We start from the raw sequence: 20830 nt of genomic DNA on the forward strand, positions 1-20830 counted from the left end.
ACCGCCGCCCGCCTCCGCCCCGTCGCGCCGCCGCAGCCGCCCGCCGCCGCCATCGCACGCTGCCCGAGGTTCGCCGCCGCCTCGAATTCTGCGCCGTTTTTTAATTTTTTTTTTGAAAAACCGTTCGGTTTTTCCGTCGGTTTTTTTAGATTCAGTTTTTTTAATAGATCCGTCTTTCTGGTTTATTTAAATAGTGAGTGTTCGTCCGTTCGTTCGTTCTAGCGGACGTTCGTCGTTTTTCTTTTTCTCGGATTAAATCCGCGATTTTTCTGATCGCGATTCCTGATCCGATTTTCGTTTTAGTATAACTTTTCGCTCGTTTATCAGAATCAGGCGATTCAAGCGCCTGGAGTTTCGTCTCGAAACCCTCTATCCGTTTAACGAACTTAAACAAGATTTTGCTACTATAAAAATTTTCCCTAGATCCAGATTAGTAGAACGAAGTTGTTTTCTTTTGCCATTTGACTTTCGTTGCTTCGTTCGATTTGATTCTTTTTGCCAACCAGAGTTCTTAAGTTGAACCTTATGGTTAGATCTCTTCTTTGAGTTTTACCCGTGCAATAGATGAGTACTTATTGTATGTGATAGAATACCCGGAGTGCGCCGCCTGTTACTTCGAATCTCTATGTTTCGCGGATCATCAGCAAGGCAAGTAACACTTTGATCATACCTTTCCTACTACCCAGTTTTATTGCATTAGATCAATCCTCACACATTGCATGATTAGGATCTAATTAAATTGTGGGACGGGAAGTAGTTGAGGTAGTACCTATTACCTGTTTATTATCAAACCTTTGGGAGTTACTTCTACGTTTGCTTATTATGCCATGCTATGCTAGTAGACGTGGATTGGGTGAGTGATATCCATGACAGATGTGAGTTTTGTTAATTAATGGTTTATCTAAGGTGGCAACCTAAACACACATCTGGGTGGATTGAGGCACCTGGGTATTCCAGGACTTGCCTGTTTTCTTTTGGACCGCCACCCAGGCTCAAAGGGATCATGAGACTATTCATACTAGAATCTTCCGTGTGCAGCCACAAGCTATTATGGGCTCTAGCATAGTTGACTAAGTTGTGCGAACTCTTACAGTGGTAGACTAGCAGATGTAGGGGATGTAGGTGGTACGGTCTACCCGATCGTAAGGTTCTAGCGCTTCTGAAAGACTATGTCTCAGTCATCCGTCTTCTCAAACACCATGTAGTGCGAGAAACCAAACGGAGCCGATCGAGTCTTGTGGAGAAAAGTGCGCAAACCTCTGTAGAGTGTAATAAACTAATCATGGTTAGCCGTGCCCCCGGTTATGGACATCTTGAGTATCTAGTACCTGGATTATCATGTGAATCTCAACATGTTACTCTAAACTAATTTTGTTGGGTTATGTTTAATGATGATGCTTAATTGGGATTGAGAATGCTGTCAACCATTCTCAATGTTTAATAACTACCATGATAGTTAAATAAATCTATTTCTTTGAAGTAGGGAAAAATTGGCTTTACGCAAAACTGTAACCATAGAGCTTTCCACCGGCCAAATATGCATATAGTATAGTTGTTTCATTCCATTACTCTCTATGTGTTACATTGCCAGCATATTCCATGTGCTGACCCGTTTCGGGCTGCAATGTTAATGTTGTAGACTTTTCAGACGATGATTAAGGAGTTTTTAGGTCGTGGTTCTATACTTAGTGATGCCGTTGGAGTTGATGGACTCACATATCTTCCAAGCCTTCCGCTGTTATCGTTACTAGATGGCCTTAAGCCATATTTATTGTAATAAGTTCTCTATGGAGACACTCGATGTAATAAGTGTGTGATTGCTACTCTGCTATAAATCCTCCGAGTACTGTGTGGTGTCAGCATTACTGATCCAGGGATGACACCGGAGCACAGAGATCAGACTGTTTGAGGTCTGGTCGCTACAAAAAATTCAGGCATCAAGGAACGAAACGATCTCTTCCAGATGAGATGAGGAGGAAGCACTGGGCCATAAACCACTCGGACAATGCCAAGTTGGATCGGATCCAAATTTGCCACAGGGTGTTGTGCAACAAGTGGATTGATGGGCTGCTGAACTTCCTCCAAATCCATCTCATTATCCGAGTCCTGGGAAGGATTGAGAACCATCGAATTCTGCTCTTGAACTTCATCCTGCTGCTGTTCAGGTGCATCGACCTGTTGCTGTGGTGGCTGCTGAACTTGCTCATCCCAAGGGCCCTATCCAGCATCATTGTTATCATTCCCACCCCAGCCCCCAGCGTTCTGGCCATGATTAACTGGGTTGTGGTCGGGTGGCACTGCATTCCAACCGAGCGTTGGGTATGGTGGCATGGCCCAAAAGGGCTGTGGAGGGTTTACTCCAGGCATAGGGTGCGGATTACCCTCCAAAGGCATCGGATCCTCATCCGCAGGTATCTTAGCATCAAAAAATTCTCCAGTCAAAATGAAGCAACCTGCAGTCCAAGAAACGACAACACCTCCCCAATTTGCAAAGTCACAGAATACAATAGAGCGTGGAACCAAAGCATTATCAGGAAAAGAAACTCTAACCAGAGATCGAACAAGGTGACGATCAGTTTGATTCCAATAGTGAAACTGGCCAAAAGTTCCGACATCTGCCAAACACTGAGTATTGCGGTAATACAAAGGCACTTCCATAAACATAAGCCAGCCAGTGTGATGGCCATGAATGGCCCTGAAACCCTCTCCCTGGTTATGCGGAATAAACCTGACAAAGAATTCATGTCCGTCTTCATCCACTCGAAGAGGAAAAGGTGGATGCTGAGTAAAAGAGCCTCGCACTACTGGATCTTCCATCTCAAATAACCCTACCCCTTGAAACCAGGTTTGAGAAGATAGCACCAGGATATGCATAGTCTGGGTAAGAAAGTCGAGAACCTGCTGCAGACGAATTGCAACCAAATGAGCTGGTGGTAAAGGCTCGACGATGGCCACCATATACTGCTCATGGGAGCGAGGGGGTGGGATTGCCGGCATGTAGTAGGTCCTTGGAAGGCGATCCCCCCCCCCCGTCGATGATGTCGTATCCAGCCGAGACAAACTGATGTGGGTCAATCACATAAACCGCCATTGGGGACGGTGGCGCTGCTCTTGCTGGTGCTGAGGAATCAGAAGCGGCCAGTGGTGATCGCAAGCTTGGCGGCGATGGGTGGGAGGTAGGCGATTGGGGTTTTTTGGGGGTGGAGACATCTGGTTTGGGGAAAACGAAGAGGCGGGGGACTATATTTCTTGGCACAAGCTCCAAAGCCATTGGATGGGACTTTTGGCACCCAGAAGGAGGAATCGGGTGGTTGGACAATGCAATGCTGTTTAATGTGACCAGATAGGAAACAATTCCTACTTCGAATCCGATTTGAGCAGGTCTCTGTCTGGTGGGCCATACCCAAGAAGTTTTGGTAGTCCCAAAACTTGATAGCCAAATTCTCAATCATCTCGCCAAAGCTCTACAAATCCCTGACAATATCATGTGGTGATGTAGAGAGCTGCTCAAAAACTGGAGAGTCTCCATGGGCCGGGCTATCCTCCTCATCACAAGAAATTACAATGGGCTGAGAAGAAAGGATACCGGGCTTCGGGTCAGGCCCATTAGGCCCATGACTAACCGACGGTGGGGAATCCAAGATATCCACAAAATCCGGTCCAACAAATTTCAAGCCAGCGGGAGATCCGGGCTTGCCGCCAATAGACACCGGATATCCGGGGGGAGATTGAAACGAGCAAAAAAGGATCACCGGAGGCGGCGAGGCTGTCGTCTCTGTCACCGGAGAAAGTGACGAAGTGCTCGAGGCTTCATGAGATGACACATTATAACCAGCCTCCCGAACAGTCAACACCTCTGTTGATGAGGGATGATAACTATAACCCTTACGAGAAGGATAGTTGATGAATGTAGCAAAACGTAGATTTTTCTCAGGTTGTCCAGAGGAAGAATTAGAATGGGATGACTATTAGGTCATTTATATGTTGATACGTGAAGTATATCATCTTGGAAGGATGCCGATGATGATGTTGAGAAGATCTTGACGATGATCATTCAGTTTGTGATGTGGTCACGAGGTGATCATGTGGATGTTTTGATCACAGGGTGATCAGATGGATCACGAGGTGATCGGGATGGTATATTGCTTGGCTAGATAGCCAAGAGTGAGATGGGTGTTGAGATTGAGATGTTGATTTATCAACATTCTAGTAGTATCATAACATGATTAGTAATTGCTTCCTCATAATAGTTGTTGATAACTTAACCTGTTTAATGCTATGTTATTGTTTTTCCTTGATGCTTTTGGTTGTTGTGAGCTTGCAAGTACATTCAATGTACTGACCTGGTGTTTCATGCTAGATTGCAGGTGATGTCGTGATTTATTGATTGCTTGTCGAGGTTACCGATCGTGCGAGCTAGATCGTGTCCCAGCCAGAGTCCCTTTGGAGTGGAGTTCACCACCTTCGTCATTGTTCCGCTGCTAGAAGTATCCCGCTGCTACGAGTTGTTCCGCTGCAAGCATAGAGCAACCTTAGTAGGCGCAGTGTCGCCGTGCTCATGTGATCCTTTGTAACATCAGACCCTTGTGTCATTATCCGTTATAATAAGAGCTAATTTGTTCTATGCCAAGCAGTGTCGTATTCCAGAAGACTTCACCTCGATCTCTGGGCTGGAATATGGGGCCTTCTAGTCTCTCTGAGCCAGGGTGCCACACACAACTTTTTTTCCCACTTTTTAATTTATGTTATTTAGAATTAATAAAGTAGAAATACTATTATTTTACTATTTTCTGAATTATTCGCGCAATAACAAATGACCAGAAAATAGAAGTTCTCCAAATGCCCTGAAAATTTAGTATGATTTTTATGCAACATTTGGAATTTTTTGGCACTAAACACACCCCAAGGGGGTGCATCTGTGAGCCACAAGCCCACAGGGCGCAACCACCCCCTGGGTGCACCTACAAGGCTTGTGGGGCCCATGTAGGCCCCCTCACTTATTCCAACCACACATCCACTTGGTCTTCCTCCAGAAAAAACACACCATTGCTCAAACTTGTGTTCTCGATCATTTTGCTTCTATTTTCAATCTCCTTGCTCAGAGCTTTGTTTTCGAATCTATTTTGGCAGATTGCTCACCGGTATGTGACTCCTCCAATGGTCCAATTAGTTTTTGTTCTAGTGCTTTACACAGTGCAAATTTCTGATGCTGTGGTGACATCGTTCTTGAGCTTACATGTCAAATATATATGGTCAAAAGTAGTTTTGTTACATGATATACCCTATAGGAACTTGTGGGAGTAGTTGCTATCAATTTTGTTGAGTTTGGTTCACTTTCATTATGAGTTACTAAAAAATTTCAGAAAATTTTCAGCAGAGGAAAATGTTTAGGAAAATGTTCCAAGGTAGTTCCTCGAAGAAGAAAGCCCCGAGGCTCGCGATATGTGAGCCGGACCTTGAACCACCACAAGAAGCTCTAGTGCGGCCTTGCGAATGGTGGTCGGATCATTTCATGACTCGTGCAGGTTTCAAGAAAGAATTTGATACGTACATGCACAACACCAACCTGACGGACTTTGTGCCAGATAAGTGTTTGCAGTACTACAACCTTACTGATACCTTTGTGCGGAGGTTTAAATATTTAGACCATGGCTATAAACATTCTGTTTTATTTGACCTCTATGATAAATTGTTTCACATGGACATGGATGGATTTAATAAAGCATGCAAAATTCCACTATGGGGCACTTATACAAACGGTTTTTAACCCCTTTCCGTGACAACATTCTGAACCATCGCCGAGTGAGTGATTGCGATGGGGGTCCTTCCCACACGACCCAAATACTGCCGAGGATAGGCAAGCGACTACTGACGATCCCATAGAATAAACGTATGAGAAGTCAACCTAGTCCCACATGTTATGTCTGGATGTTATGTTTCGGATGCGAGAGACATCCCAAACGATTACGCCACTATAGTCGTGTGAAAAAGGTTGACATCAACATTTAATCTACTGATGTCTTTGTGATCGGTACGTTATCGCACACCGTTCAAGAATGTAAACTGTGTGTGGTGCCTCTACTAACGCCAACGTGTCCATTTCATAATTGTGTGCGATAGGTATTCCTATCACACACGCACACAGGTTTTAAACGTTTGCGGTATTAGCAAGAATAGCACACACATATGAGAGGAAACCATGTGTGCGTCCGTCGAGCATCGCAAACGTTTCAGGTCAAAGAACCATCTGTTCTCTATTTTTCATCGCACATGTTGTTTTTTGAGACGTCTCCAACGTATCTATAATTTTTGATTGTTCCATGCTATTATATTATCTGTTTTGGATGTTTAATGGGCTTTAATATGCACTTTTATATTATTTTTGGGACTAACCTATTAACTGAAGGCCCAGTGCAAATTGCTGTTTTTTGCCTATTTCAGTGTTTCGCAGAAAAGGAATATCAAACGGAACAAAACCTTCGCGAGGATCTTTTTTGGAACAAACGCAATCCAAGAGTCTTGGAGTGGACGTCAAGGAAGCAACGATGCGGCCACGAGGTAGGGATGCGCGCCCAAGGGGGTAGTTGTTGGTGTCAAAACCGGCGGATCTCGGGTAGGGGGTCCCGAACTGTGCGTCTGAGGTTGATGGTAACAGCAGACAAGGGACACGAAGTTTTACCCAGGTTTGGGCCCTCTCGATGGAGGTAATACCCTACATCCTGCTTGATTAAGATTGATGAGTATGGGGGTTACAAGAGTTGATCTACCACGAGATCGTAATGGATAAAACCCTAGAAGTCTAGCCTATCTGATTATGATTGTCTCTACGGACTAAGCCCTCCGATTTATATAGACACCGAAGGGGACTAGGGTTGTACAAAGTCGGTTAGAGAGAAAGGAATCTTCATATCCAAATGCCAAGCTTGCCATCCACGCCAAGGAGAGTCCCATCCGTACACGGGTGAGAGAATCTTTAGTCTTGTATCTTCATGGCCCAATAGTCCGGCCCATGTCCAACAGGCCGGACGCCCGAGGACCCCTTAGTCTAGGACTCCCTCAGTAGCCCCTGAACCAGGCTTCAATGACGAGATGTCCGGCACGCAGATTGTCTTCGACATTGCAAGGCGGGTTCCTTCTCTGAATAATTCAAAACAGCTTTCGAACACAAGAACATGTCCGGCTATGCAAAACCAGCACCACACACAACCGCAGAGAGTATAATATTTCACGAGTCCAATCCGCTGACAACTTTTTGTAGCGTGACACCACATCACCACCCGGTAATTATTTCAAACCGTTTACCGGCCTGCTGCTTCATATTTCGAGATTTGGTTTTATTAGCACGTCTTGTCAAAGCAGAGACCATGTCCCCTTATTACGGGATTCTCGTCAACACGGGCGTGGGTAATCCAATCGTGCCGTCTGCACGGCCCTTGGGAAACAGGCGAGTTTTAAGGCTAGTGGGGAGGCACTTGATATTTGCTGCCTTTATAAAGGGATAAGGACTCATCCCCTTTCACCTACGCCTTCACTCTCTCTCTCTGCTCATCAGTTCTCGAGGTCCAGCGCCCAAGCTCCCATCATTTCCACCTCCAAACAACACTCCAGTCATGTCCGGATCTGGAGTGCAAGGCAAGTGGATGGTGTCCTCGGTCAAGGAGAAGGACATCACCAGACTCCGGGAGGCCGGGCATCTAGCCAAACAAATCGCCCACCGGCTTCCGGTCAAGGGACAGATCATCCCCACCCCAAAGCCCCATGAGATGGTTGTGTTCATCCCCCACTTCATCCATAGTCTCATGTTCTACTATGGGCTAGATTTTCATGATCTGGCCCCCAATTCCTTCCTCAACATCTTGGCATTCATTGTCGTGTGTGAGGCCTTCCGCTGTATCCCTCCCCACTTCGGACTGTGACTGAAGGTCTTCAACGTGAAGCCAAAGGTGGTGGATGGCCAACATGCAGAGTGCGGAGGTGCCATGGTGAGCAAGCTACCCAATGTCACATGGCCCAAAGGTACCTTTGTGGAGACCATCAAGGTGTGGTAACAGCAGTGGTTCTATGTCACAGAGCCTCGCGATACCACCTAGGCCGCAGCTCCCGAATTCCAGTCCGGTGCCCCGATGCGGCTCACCTCCTGGCTAGAGAAGGGCCTGGATTGGCCTTCGTCGGATGAGCTGACATCACTCCAAACGCGCATCAAGTGCATGGTGGACAAGGACGTCAAGATGGTCAATGTGATTCGGGTGATGCTCGCTCACCGGATCCTACCGTGCCAAAGCCGGACTTGCCACTTGTGGGAGTTCGACCTGGCCAAGCACCGGACCATGCAAGAGTTCTTTGGCACTACGCACGAAGACATCTGGACGGTGCTCGTCAAGGCCAACGAGACATGGCCGGCGACGACCGAGGACCGCGGGCACGACCTGGCCCATCCCGCAAGTGCGGTATCTGTTCCGTATTTCAAGGTGTGCCCTTTACTTGTATACTCAAGGAAGATGTCTAAACTTCCATGTTTTGTTTTTTCAGGGCTGGACAAAGAAGGCGGAGCGGATTCAGTGTCCGGCTCTGCTGCCCGAAGAAAGGGCAATCCCACTTCTGATGAAGATGGTGGTTCCGGCGCCCTATCAGACGCCGGAAAAGAAGGCCAAGAAGAAGGCCAAGGGGACCAGGGGTGGTCTCCGCCGTACGGGCACTTCGGACGTGACGTACGAAGACGCCGACACCCACTCCCCTCCCGCCACCGATGACGAGGAAGAGGAGCAAAGTGATTCTCCCTCTGAAGGGGGAGGGAAGAAAAGGGCGGCCTCCACGCATCTGGAGGCAGAGGCATCCAAGAAGGGGAAGGCCTCCGCTGCGGACAACCCCACGTGGGATATCGACAACAGCTTTGAGTGGCACCCCGGGGATAAGCCCCTGGCCGAATCGTAAGTACCCAAAGACGCACTTAAATATCAGCTCCTTTACTTTATAGCTTTAACATGTTGAATCATGCACTTGCAGTACGGCTCGTTCCGAACTCGAGCGATCCTCATCTTTGGGAATTCGCTGGACCCGAAGGTGATGGACAGCGGGTCCCTTCCGGTGGCCTCCTCTCCCAGGGCCACGGATGACACCGAGGTATTGTCCCGAAGGACCCCATGCTAGGGAGAGACGCAAGAGGCTATCATGGCGGCGCCAGAGGGTGAAATCTTGGCTACTGGACACATGGGAGAACGAATCCCCATGGAGACCTTTGATGGGGGCCATATCCAATTCGGCCCCCAACCAAATACGGCCCCGGAGACCTATACGGCTCCGGAATCCGGCAAGCAGCCTCGTCTGAAAGAAGGAGGTATGCCTATTCCGCCGACGACCTCTGTCCAACCAGAGGTGTCGGATACTCTATTGGAAGCGCTGCGAAGTGCTTCCATTGTCGAGGAACACCGTACCCTCATGGGTGCAGTGATTGAGAAGATTCAGTCTGCGAAGGGCAGAGTGATCGAAGCATGTGCAAGCCTTCTAACAGGATTTGAGGTACGCACTGCATTTATGTGAAAAGAAAGTTACAGAATAGATAGTAGCCCCTGAGACTCTGTCCGGTGTTTGGAAAGAAGAACCGAATAGAGGATCAAATAGTTTTTCGTGGGAGACTAACCATATATGTCTTTGTGAATAAGCAGGCATCGCTGCTAACCGCGACTTCTCATGCCGCCGAAGTCTCTGGACTGAAGCAGAGGCTGGAGCGGACCAAGGAAGAGCTCGGTCATGCAAAAAAGCAGCTGGAGGACACCCAAGGTATGCAATGACCTTGTGTGTGTCCGGAAAAGGTTGAATATTTTTGTGCTTACCATAGTGCTATGATATTTATTAGGGGAGGCAACCGAGGTGGATGCCCTCAAGAAGGCGCTGGCCGAGGCAGAGGAGAGAGCGGCAAAGGAACAAGCTGCCCGTGAAAGGCATGAGGCTAGGGTTGACGAGGTCCAACAGGAGCTCCAGGATGACGTGAAGAAATGCGAGTCCTTGGAGCGCTAGAATGTGGACCAAGAGTCCGAACTTGTTGAGGCCCGCCAAAGTGCACAAGAGGCCCGGACCGAAGCCCAAGGCGCCTTCCAGGAAATCCAAGAGGCCTAGAAAATCGCGGCGGGTAAGGCTTTCATTATGCAAAGCAAGTATGTGACGAAGAGGTATCTCTTATTGACCTGGATTTGGAGTTCTCCAGGGGCATTTGCGGATCTGCTGTGCAGCATTTCCGATGCTGCGGAATTCTTCCGAGCCGAAGAGGGGAGCTCAACGGAGAAGTTGTTCTGGTGGCAATACCTTGCGCCAGGACATCCGGTGGCCTTTAGCGATCAGCTTAAACAGCTAGTTGAGCGGCATAGGGTGGAGAAACTAGCCATGAAGAATTTGATAATCCGGCTATGGCCTGCCGAAGCCATACCCAGCAGCTACTTCGGCCTCATGTAGCAGCTGGTCGATGCCTCCCCTCGGCTTGATGCCATCAAGCCATCGGTCTGCATAGAAGGTGTGCGGTTGGCCTTCGCCCGTGTCAAGATACAATGGGCGAAGATGGATGCTGTCAAGCTTGCGACTGAAGGACCGCCCGCGGGCAAGGAGCACCGCATGGCCGAGCGGTATTTTGAAGATGTCTTGAAGGGATCCCGTAATGTAGAAGGGTAGTGTTCAAAAGACATTATCTTTGAATGAAGTCATTCATATTGTCCCTTCCTGTATGATGAAAACAAGGCTGATATGTAATATAACGCTTTGCTGTTTATTATTTTAAATTTTACCTCATGTGCAACTGTTTTATTAAGTCTGAGAGTTGGCCAGTCGTCGGCTTCAGCCCCCACCTAGGTAGTACGGGGGTGTTCGGGATGAATGTAAAACACTCTTTATCCAAAAGTTTAGTCCTTGAAGGAGGTGTTTAGCGCAATGAACCAGGCAATCTGACTATGTGACTTTATCACCCTCACTTAGCCATAGGAGTTTGACAATAGAATTTTAGGCGCAGACCCTAGTATTCGTGAGTCCGAACTAGGGTGTTGTAAACACCTGATCGGGTAAAGACTGATTCGTCGCGTAATGCAGAAAAAATCACATAAGATTTCTAACCGTTGAATAGCTGATTGGCTCACGCCCCATCATGACAGTCAGTTTTCGGCTTTCTCTACTGAGGTGCTCATCTGGATAAACCAGGACACAATCGCAGTAGTTCTCCCTTTACTACCCTAGCCAATAGAGAGGAACGTAAGGTAGTAAGCACAGGAGCCGGGCAACCCAACTATTGACCAAAGACATGATTCAGAGCCAATGCATATAATGCTGAAATTCGGGGTCCCGAACTATAGTGTAAAAGTGTTTGGACTTTGTTGCCATAGAATGGAGCTCGGTAAAGCTCCTTGTGATTTAATGCAAACCAAAATGTACGAGTGCCATTGATAAGATTATCAAGAAAAAATGAAGTAGCAAGCTAGTGCCGCAAAAGTTGGGCTGCAAACTGTTTCCATTATAGTTTGATTAATACGTCAAAGCATACTTTGCACAAATAGTGCGATAAGCAACAATGTCTATTTAACATGCCAAGACCAAGGAGGAGCTGCGTACGGGTCCTGAAAGCAGGTAGAATGATCGTTGAGAAGAACATCTAGAGATCCCCCCACACGTCTGTGCTACTTGCCACCTTGGTATATCCGTCCTTTGAAAGGCCCGATTATGAGGCCGTCGAGAGGGGCCTGCAGAAAAAAACCTGAAAAGGATAAAAAGAAAAGTAAAAGTATGTGTGTCCAAGGAAGGTCGAGCCATATTGTGGACCACAGTCTGGTTATGCCTCCGTCTCTGCCCATGGTATTTTTAGTGCCTAGTTATGTACGCGCGGTACGTATGCTGCCACTTGGTCGGGATTGAGACGGAGGTCGAATTGCTAATCGAGCTCCTGACGAGCTGGACTGTCCTGCTGCAGAGTAGTCTGGACTCGTTTGACAATGTCCAGGAGTATGGCCACCGAATTAAGGTTCTGCTTGTGAAGCCCGCTATGGACCTTTGCTGCCAAGGCAGCGGTGTGCTCCTCGGTATGGAGGAAGCGCTCCGTGTTTCCATTGAATGTTATGACACCGCGTGGTATGGGCATCTTGAGCTTGAGATAAGCATAGTGCGGTACCACATTGAATCGGGCAAACGCGGTTCGTCCGAGCAGTGCGTGATAGCCACTGCGGAAGGGGACGATATCAAAGATTAACTCTTCGCTTCGGAAGTTGTCCAGAGATCCGAAGACAACCTCCAATGTGATTGAGCCTGAGCAGCGGGCCTCTACACCTAGTATAATTCCTTTAAAGGTAGTTTTGGTGGGCTTGATCCTGGATGGATCGATGCCCATTTTTCGCACTGTATTCTGATAGAGCAGGTTGAGGCCGCTGCCACCGTCCATGAGGACTCATGTGAGGTGGAATCCATCAATTATTGGGTCTAGGACCAATGCAGCTGAACTGCCATGACGGATACTGGTCGGGTGGTCCCTGCGATCAAAGGTGATCGGGCATGACGACCATGGGTTTAATTTTGGGGCGACTCGCTCTATCGCATAGACATCCCTAAGCGCGTGCTTGCGCTCCCTCTTGGGGATAAGGGTAGCGTATATCGTGTTCACCATTTTGATTTGAGGGGGAAACTTCTTCTGTCCCCCTGTGTTCGGTGGACTGGGCTCTTCATCATCATTCTCACTTTGCGACCCCTTCTCCTTGTCTTCGGTATTTAACTTGCGGGCCTGTTTGAAGACCCAACAACCCCGGTGAGTATGATTGGCTGGTTTATCAGGGGTGCCATGGATCTGACATGGATGATCGAGTATGCGGTCCAGGCTAGAAGGGCCTTGATTATTTCTTTTATATGGCTTCTTCCGCTAACCGGACTTGGGACCACTGAATCCGGCGTTGACAGCCGTGTCATCGGTATTGTCACCATTGTTTCGATGCTTGGGCTTGGGCTTGTCGTTGCTATTTCTGGCTTCCGAAGTGCTAGGTTCACTTGGATTGTTATTGCTATGGGATAGCCAACTATCTGCGCCCCCGCAAAAGCAGGTCATAAGTGCTTTGAAGGCTGCCATGGACTTCGGCTTTTCTTGGCCGAGGTGTCGGGCGAGCCATTCGTCCCAGGTGCTATGTTTAAAGGGCGCTAGGGCTTCGGCAGCAGGATAGTCGACGATCTGGTTCTTTTTGGGAAAGAACCTAGTCCAGAATTTCCTGGCTGACTCTCCGGGCTGTTGTATTATGTGACTTAAGTCGTCGGCATCTGGAGGTCGAACATATGTACCTTGGAAGTTGTCAAGGAAGGCTTCTTCCAAGTCCTCCCAGCTGCCAATGGAGTTTTCAGGCAGGCTGTTCAACTAGTGCCGGGCTGTCCCCTTGAGTTTTAGGGGGAGGTATTTGATGGCATGAAAATCATCGCCGCGGGCCATATGAATATGGAGAATAAAGTCTTCTATCCATACCGCAGGATCTGTGGTTCCATCATGATACGTCTCCGTTGTATCTACTTTTCCAAACACTTTTGCCCTTGTTTTGGACTCTAACTTGCATGATTTGAATGGAACTAACCCAGACTGACGTTGTTTTCAGCAGAATTACCATGGTGTTATTTTTGTGCATAAATAAAAGTTCTCGGAATGACCTAAAAATCAATAGAGAATTATTTTGGAATATATAAAAAATACTGGAAGGAAGATCCATGTCAGGGGGGCCTCCACCTGTCCACGAGGGTGGGGGCTGGCCCTACCCCCCTGGGCACGCCCCCTGCCTTGTGGGCCCCCTGACACTCCACCGACCTCAACCCTGACTCCATATATTCACTTTCGAGAAGAAAAAACCAGAGAGAAGGATTCATCGTGTTTTACGATACGGAGCTGCCGCCAAGCCCTAAACTCTCTCGGGAGGGTTGATCTAGAGTCCGTTTGGGGCTCCGGAGAGGGGAATCCGTCGCCATCGTCATCATCAACCATCTTCCATCACCAATTTCATGATGCTCACCGCCGTGCGTGAGTAATTCCATCGTAGGCTTGATGGACGGTGATGGGTTGGATGAGATTTATCATGTAACCGAGTTAGTTTTGTTAGGGTTTGATCCCTAGTATCCACTATGTTCTGAGATTGATGTTGCTATGACTTGGCTATGCTTAATGCTTGTCACTAGGGCCCGAGTGGCATGATTTTAGATCTGAACCTATTATGTTTTTTAAATATATGAGAGTTCTTGATCCTATCTTGCAAGTCTATAGTCACCTACTATGTGTTATGATCCGGCAACCCCAAACTGACAATAATTGGGACCACTCCCGGTGATGACCGTAGTTTGAGGAGTTCATGTATTCACTATGTGTTAATGCTTTGGTCCAGTACTCTACTAAAAGGAGGCCTTAATATCCCTTAGTTTCAAAAAGGACCCCGCTGACATGGGAGGGTTGGACAAAAGATGTCATGCAAGTTATTTTCCATAAGCACGTATGACTATATTCGGAATACATGCCTATATTACATTGATGAATTGGAGCTAGTTCTGTGTCACCCTATGTTATGACTGTTACATGATGAACCGCATCCGGCATAATTCTCTATCACCGATCCATTGCCTACGAGCTTTCCATATATTGTTATTCGCTTGTTAACTTTTACGTTGCTATTGTTATCATCACTACAAAACACCAAAAATATTACTTTTGCTACTGTTACCTTTTACCACCATTATCACTACTATCATATTACTTTGCTACTAAATACTTTGCTACAGATATTAAGTTTACAAGTGTGGTTGAATTGACAACTCAGCTGCTAATACTTGAGAATATTCTTTGGCTCCCCTTGCGTCGAATCAATTAATTTGGGATGAATATTGTACCCTCCAAAAATATTGTGATCCCCTATACTTGTGGGTTATCAAGACTATTTTCTGGCGCCATTGCCGGGGAGCATAGCTCTATTCTTTGAGTCACTTGGGATTTATATCTGCTTATCATTATGAAGAACTTGAAAGGTCCAAGAACCAAGATTTATCCCTAAACTACGAGGGGGGGGGGTAAGGAACTGCCATCTAGCTCTGCACTTGATTCACCTTCTGTTTGTCGCATGTTATTGATGATATGTCGCATGTTATTGATGATGCCACTTCTGCTATGCATGATACTTAGGATGAAACTACTTCTATGCTTGATCCTACTTTGCCACTTGGTGAATTTCTTGATGAACAACTTGCTAGGGCTAGAGAGAATGAAATTATTGAAACTGGTAATATTGATGAAAGTGATGATGAAGATTCTACCCTAGATATGAATTGCCTGTTGTTCCTGAGGGTTATGTTATGGATGAAGAAACTGCTAGAGACTTTCTTGCTTGCAATGATAGGAGTGATCTTAAGAAATTATTAGCTAAGCTGAAACGAAAAACTCTGAACGCTAGAATGAAATATGATCCTGCTTATGCTACTTCACCTATCTTTGTTACTGATAAGGATTATGATTTGTCTGGTGACCCTGATATAATTACTTTGATTGAATCTGGTCCTTTCTATGGCTATGAATCTGAAACTGTTGTGGCACATCTTACTAAATTAAATGATATAGCTACCCTGTTCACTAATGATGAGAAAACTCGCTACTATTATATCCTTAAATTATTTCCGTTCTCATTAAAGGGTGATGCTAAGATATGGTCTAATTCTCTTGATCCTGGTTGTATGCGTAGTCCCCAGGATATGATTTATTACTTCTCTGCTAAATATTTCCCCGCCCATAAGAAACAAGCTGCTTTAAGGGAAATATATAATTTTGTGCAATTGAAGAAGAGAGTCTCCCACAGGCTTGGGGGAGGCTTCTCCAATTACTTAATGCTTTGCCTGATCATCCTCTTAAGAAAAATGAAATACTTTATATCTTTTATAATGGACTAGCCGATGCTTCCAGAGACCACTTGGATAGTTGTGCTGGTTGTGTTTTCAGGGAAAGAACACCAGATGAAGCTGAAATTCTATTGAATAATATGTTGACAAATGAAAATAATTGGACACTTCCTGATCCAATTCCTGAACCAACCCCTAAGCCAACTCCGAAGAAAGGGGGTGTTCTATTTCTGAGTCCTGAAGATATGCAAGAGGCAAAGAAATCTATGATAGAAAAAGGTATTAAAGATGAAGATGTTAAGAATTTACCTCCTATTGAAGAAATAAATGGTCTTAATTTGCCGCCTATTGAAGAAATACATGGTCTTGATAACCTGACACAGGTAGTAAAGGTAAATTATGTCTATAGATATGATAAAGCTGAAATCCCTCCTACTAAGTTTGCTAGCCAATGTTTGGATAAATTTGATAACTTTATGGTTAAGCAAGAAGATTTTAATGCTTATGTTGGTAGACAATTGAAACAAAATGCTTATATGATTGAACACTTGAGTGATTATATGGCTAATGTTAAAGGTGAACTAAAACTTATTAGTAAACATGCTTCTATGGTTACCACTCAAGTAGAACAAGTACTTAAAACTCAGAATGATTTGCTCAATGAATTAAATGGTAAGAAAAATGATAATGCTATTAGAGTTATGACTAGGGGTGGTAAAATGACCCAGGAACCTTTTTATCCTGAGGGCCATCCTAAGAGAACCGAGCAAGATTCTCAAAGAACTAATATTGATGCACCTAGTCCTTCTAAAAGGCAGAAAAAGAAGAATGATAGGACTTTGCAGGCTTCTAGTGAACCTGTTGATGACACACCTGAGAATCCCAATGATATTTCTATTTCTGATGCTGAAACACAATCTGGTAATGAGCATGAACCTAGTGATAATGTTAATAATGATGTTCATGTTGATTCTCAACCTAGTAATGACAATGATGTAGAGATTGAACCAACTGTTGATCTTGATAACCCACAATCAAAGAATCAACGTTATGATAAGAGAGACTTTGTTGCTAGGAAGGACGGTAAAGAAAGAGAACCATGGGTTCAGAATCCCATGCATTTCCCTCCTAAACCATCCAAGAAAAAGGATGATGAGGATTTTGAGTGCTTTGCTGAAATGATTAGACCTATCTTCTTGCGTATGCGTTTGACTGATATGCTCAAAATGAATCCTTATGCTAAGTATATGAAAGATACTGTTACCAATAAAAGAAAGATACCAGAAGCTGAAATTTCCAGCATGCTTGCTAATTATACTTTTAAAGGTGGAATACCAAAGAAACTTGGAGATCCAGGAGTACCAACTATACCATGCTCCATTAAAAGAAACTATGTTAAAACTGCTTTATGTGATCTTGGAGCCGGTGTTAGTGTTATGCCTCTCTCTTTATATCGTAGACTTGATTTGAATAAGTTGACACCTACTGAAATATCTTTGGAAATGGCTGATAAATCAACTACTATACCTATCGGTATGTGTGAGGATGTGCCTATTGTGGTTGCAAATGTTCCTATTTTAACGGACTTTGTTATTCTTGATATTCCCGAGGACGATAGTATGTCTATTATTCTTGGAAGACCCTTTTTGAATACTGCAGGGGCTGTTATTGATTGCACCAAAGGCAGTGTCACTTTTCATGTTAATGGCAATGAGCATATGGTACATTTTCCGAGGAAACAATGTCAAGTTCATAGTATAAACTCTATTGGAAAAATTCCATTGATTATTTTTGGAGGTTTTGAATTTCCTCTTCCTACTGTCAAGAAGAAATATGATATACTTATTGTTGGGGACATGCATATCCCCGTTGAGGTAACCTAGTGTTATTCGAAAATTCTCCGGTTCCATTTTATTCGGAATGAGTTTGTTAACAAGACCTGATCAACCTTGTTAGTGGATTCCTTTTGATGAACATGAGATGGATGAATTTAGAAAACACAACTCTCTGTACCCTCTTTTTACTTTCTGTTATTTATATTAAATAAAGCAAAAAATAGTAATTTCTGTCTGTTTTCTGAATTATCCATGCAATAACAAATACCCCGAAAATAAAAGTTCTCCAAATGCCCTGAAATTTAAATATGATTTTTTCTGGAATATTTGAGAATATATGGCACTAAGAACACAACAGGGGGAGCAAGCACCTGGCCACGAGGGTGGAGGGCGCCCCCCTGCTTGGTGGGCCCACGGTGACTCCCCTCCACTTATTCTAGCTACCACACACTCCTTCTTCCTCCCACAAAAATCACCAACGAGCTCAAACCCGAGTCCAAGCTCATTTTGCTGCCATTTTTTATCTCCTTGCTCAAAGCACCATTCAAAAAACTGCTTTGGGGGATTGTTCCTTGGTATGTGACTCCTCCAATGGTCCAATTAGTTTTTGTTCTAATGCTTTATTCATTGCAAATTTTTGCTGCTTAGGTGACCCTGTTCTTGAGCTTGCATGTAAAATTTATATGGTCAAAAGTAGTTTTAATGCATGATATATCCTCTAGGCACTTGTGGGAGTAGTTGCTATCAATTTTGTTGAGTTTGGTTCACTTTTATTTTGAAGTTACTAAAAATTTCAGAAATTTTTCAAAGGAAGAAATATGTTCAGAAAATGTAACAAGGTGGTCCTTCAAGGAAGCAAGGACCCAGGCTCGCAATACGCGATGCCGATGATGAACCATCGAGGGAAGCTCAGGTGCGGGCTTGTGAATGGCCGTTAGAGGACTTTATGGATCCAGTAGGAATCAAAGAAGAATTTAATGCGTATGTGCGTAATGCCGATCTTGAGAGCTGGGAGGCAGATAAGTGCCGCCAATACCACTATCTCACTGATTCCTTTGTGAGATGGTTTGAATTTTCATCATCACGCAATTCTCAAACTGTCCTATTTGATCTTTATGAAAATTCTTATACTATGGACTTAGAGGATTTTAATACTGCTTGCAAACTTCCACAATGGGGCAGCACTAGTGAGCCTTGCAAATATGAGTTTAGAGATTTTCTTGCTAGTATAATTGTGGGGGAATCTAGAGATATAAGACAAGCTACCATAGGGAGCATTCATTTTCCTGCTATACATTATTTCTCTCTCTTCATAGGTAGGTGCATAAATGGTAAGGAGGAAGCATGCCACATGTGTGTACCTGACCTCAGTGTTCTTAGGAGTGCTTTATTAGGAGATAAACATTATAATTTGGGAGCCATTGTTGCACGTAGGTTGCATAATAATAGATTGAATGGAGATTTCTTTGGTGGAATTTATGCAACTCGTCTAGCCAATTTTCTTGATATACCCATACGTGGGTATGATATTGAGTTGCCTCCTATTTATTTAGAATATGAGGCTATGGTTCCTCATCAGTTTGTTGAGAGGAACGATCAGTTTCTCCAGTACCGACTAATCTTTGACAGACGACACACCTATCACATCGCTCTCCCTTCTCCCACTTTCTTTGACTTTCAGGCTAAAGGGAGATATGTTATAACCAGGGAGGAGCCGACCGAGTATGAGAGGAGCGCGGAGACAACTCGCCTCCATGCTGCAGCCCAAGATGCAATAGCCGCTGCATCTCAGTACGACCCCAACTATTACTTTGGATATCCGCTAGGCCAGCCGTGGCCATAGACCAACTTAGGCCAAAATCCTAACCTTGGAGGAGTACATATTTCTCATCGACATTACATTCATGTTCACACACTCATTGCTAGTTGTCGGTGCTCATACTTTTTCATTGTATCATCCATGCTAGTTTATTTTCCTTTTTATGCTTTCTTCTTGTGTGTTTAATAAACCTGAAGAAAAACAAAAAATTAGTTGTAGCTTTTAATTAGTTTACTTTCCATGCGTGTAGTAGTAATTAAAAAGAAAACCCAAAAAGATTTCTCATTCTTCTTTTTGCTTGTTGGGAGCTTTCCCGTGTAAATAGTTTTATTTCAGTCTTGTTCTTTGGGGGTCGAGAGGAGAAGACCATAATTAAAATGTTAAAGTGGCTCTTATATGCATTATCGTTGACCTGACAAAGAGCCCATATTACCTTGTTTTCTCCCTTGAATTGAATGCTTGCAGATTCCATCTTAGTCCAATGCACGTGCACTATTATTATTATCCACACTATTCGGTCGTGCAAGTGAAAGGCAATAATGACGATATATGATGGACTGATTGAGATGAGAAAAGCTGGTATGAACTCGACCTCTCTTGTTTTTGTAAATATGATTAGTTCATCGTTCCTGATTCAGCCTATTATGAATAAACATGTTTGCAATGACAATTAGAGATTATAGTTGCTTATGCCAGGCTTAATTGGCTAGGAGCTTATAATGGTTTACCTTGCGTGGCAACATGCTATTAAAATGATTGTGATGTGGATGATAGCGTAGTATCCTCTTTTGAACGATTCGAGTGGCTTGACATGGCACATGTTCACGCATGTAGTTGAAACAAAATCCACATAGCCTCTATGATATTTATGTTCATGGTGCATTATATCCTACTCATGCTTGCATTCGGTGTTGATTAATTTTAATGCATGTTCATGACTGTTGTCGCTCTCTAGCTGGTCGCTTCCCAGTCTTTTGCTAGCCTTCACCTGTACTAAGCGGGAATACTGCTTGTGCATCCAATTCCATAAAGTTGTTCCATATGAGTCCACCATACCTACCTATATACGGTATCTACCTGCCGTTCCAAGTAAATTTTATATGCCAAACTCTAAACCATCAAATAAACATTCTGTTTTGTATGCTCGAATAGCTCATGTATCAACTAGGGCTGTCTGTATCTTCCATGTTAGGCGGGTTATTCTCAAGAGGAGTGGACTCCGCTCCTCACTCACGAGAAAATGGCTGGTCACCGGGATGCCCTGTCCCATTCTTTATGCAAATCAAATCAAAATAATTGCAAACAAAACTCCCCC

This window comes from Triticum dicoccoides, chromosome 4A, assembly GCF_002162155.2.
Source record: "Triticum dicoccoides isolate Atlit2015 ecotype Zavitan chromosome 4A, WEW_v2.0, whole genome shotgun sequence".
Taxonomy (NCBI): Eukaryota; Viridiplantae; Streptophyta; class Magnoliopsida; order Poales; family Poaceae; genus Triticum; species Triticum dicoccoides.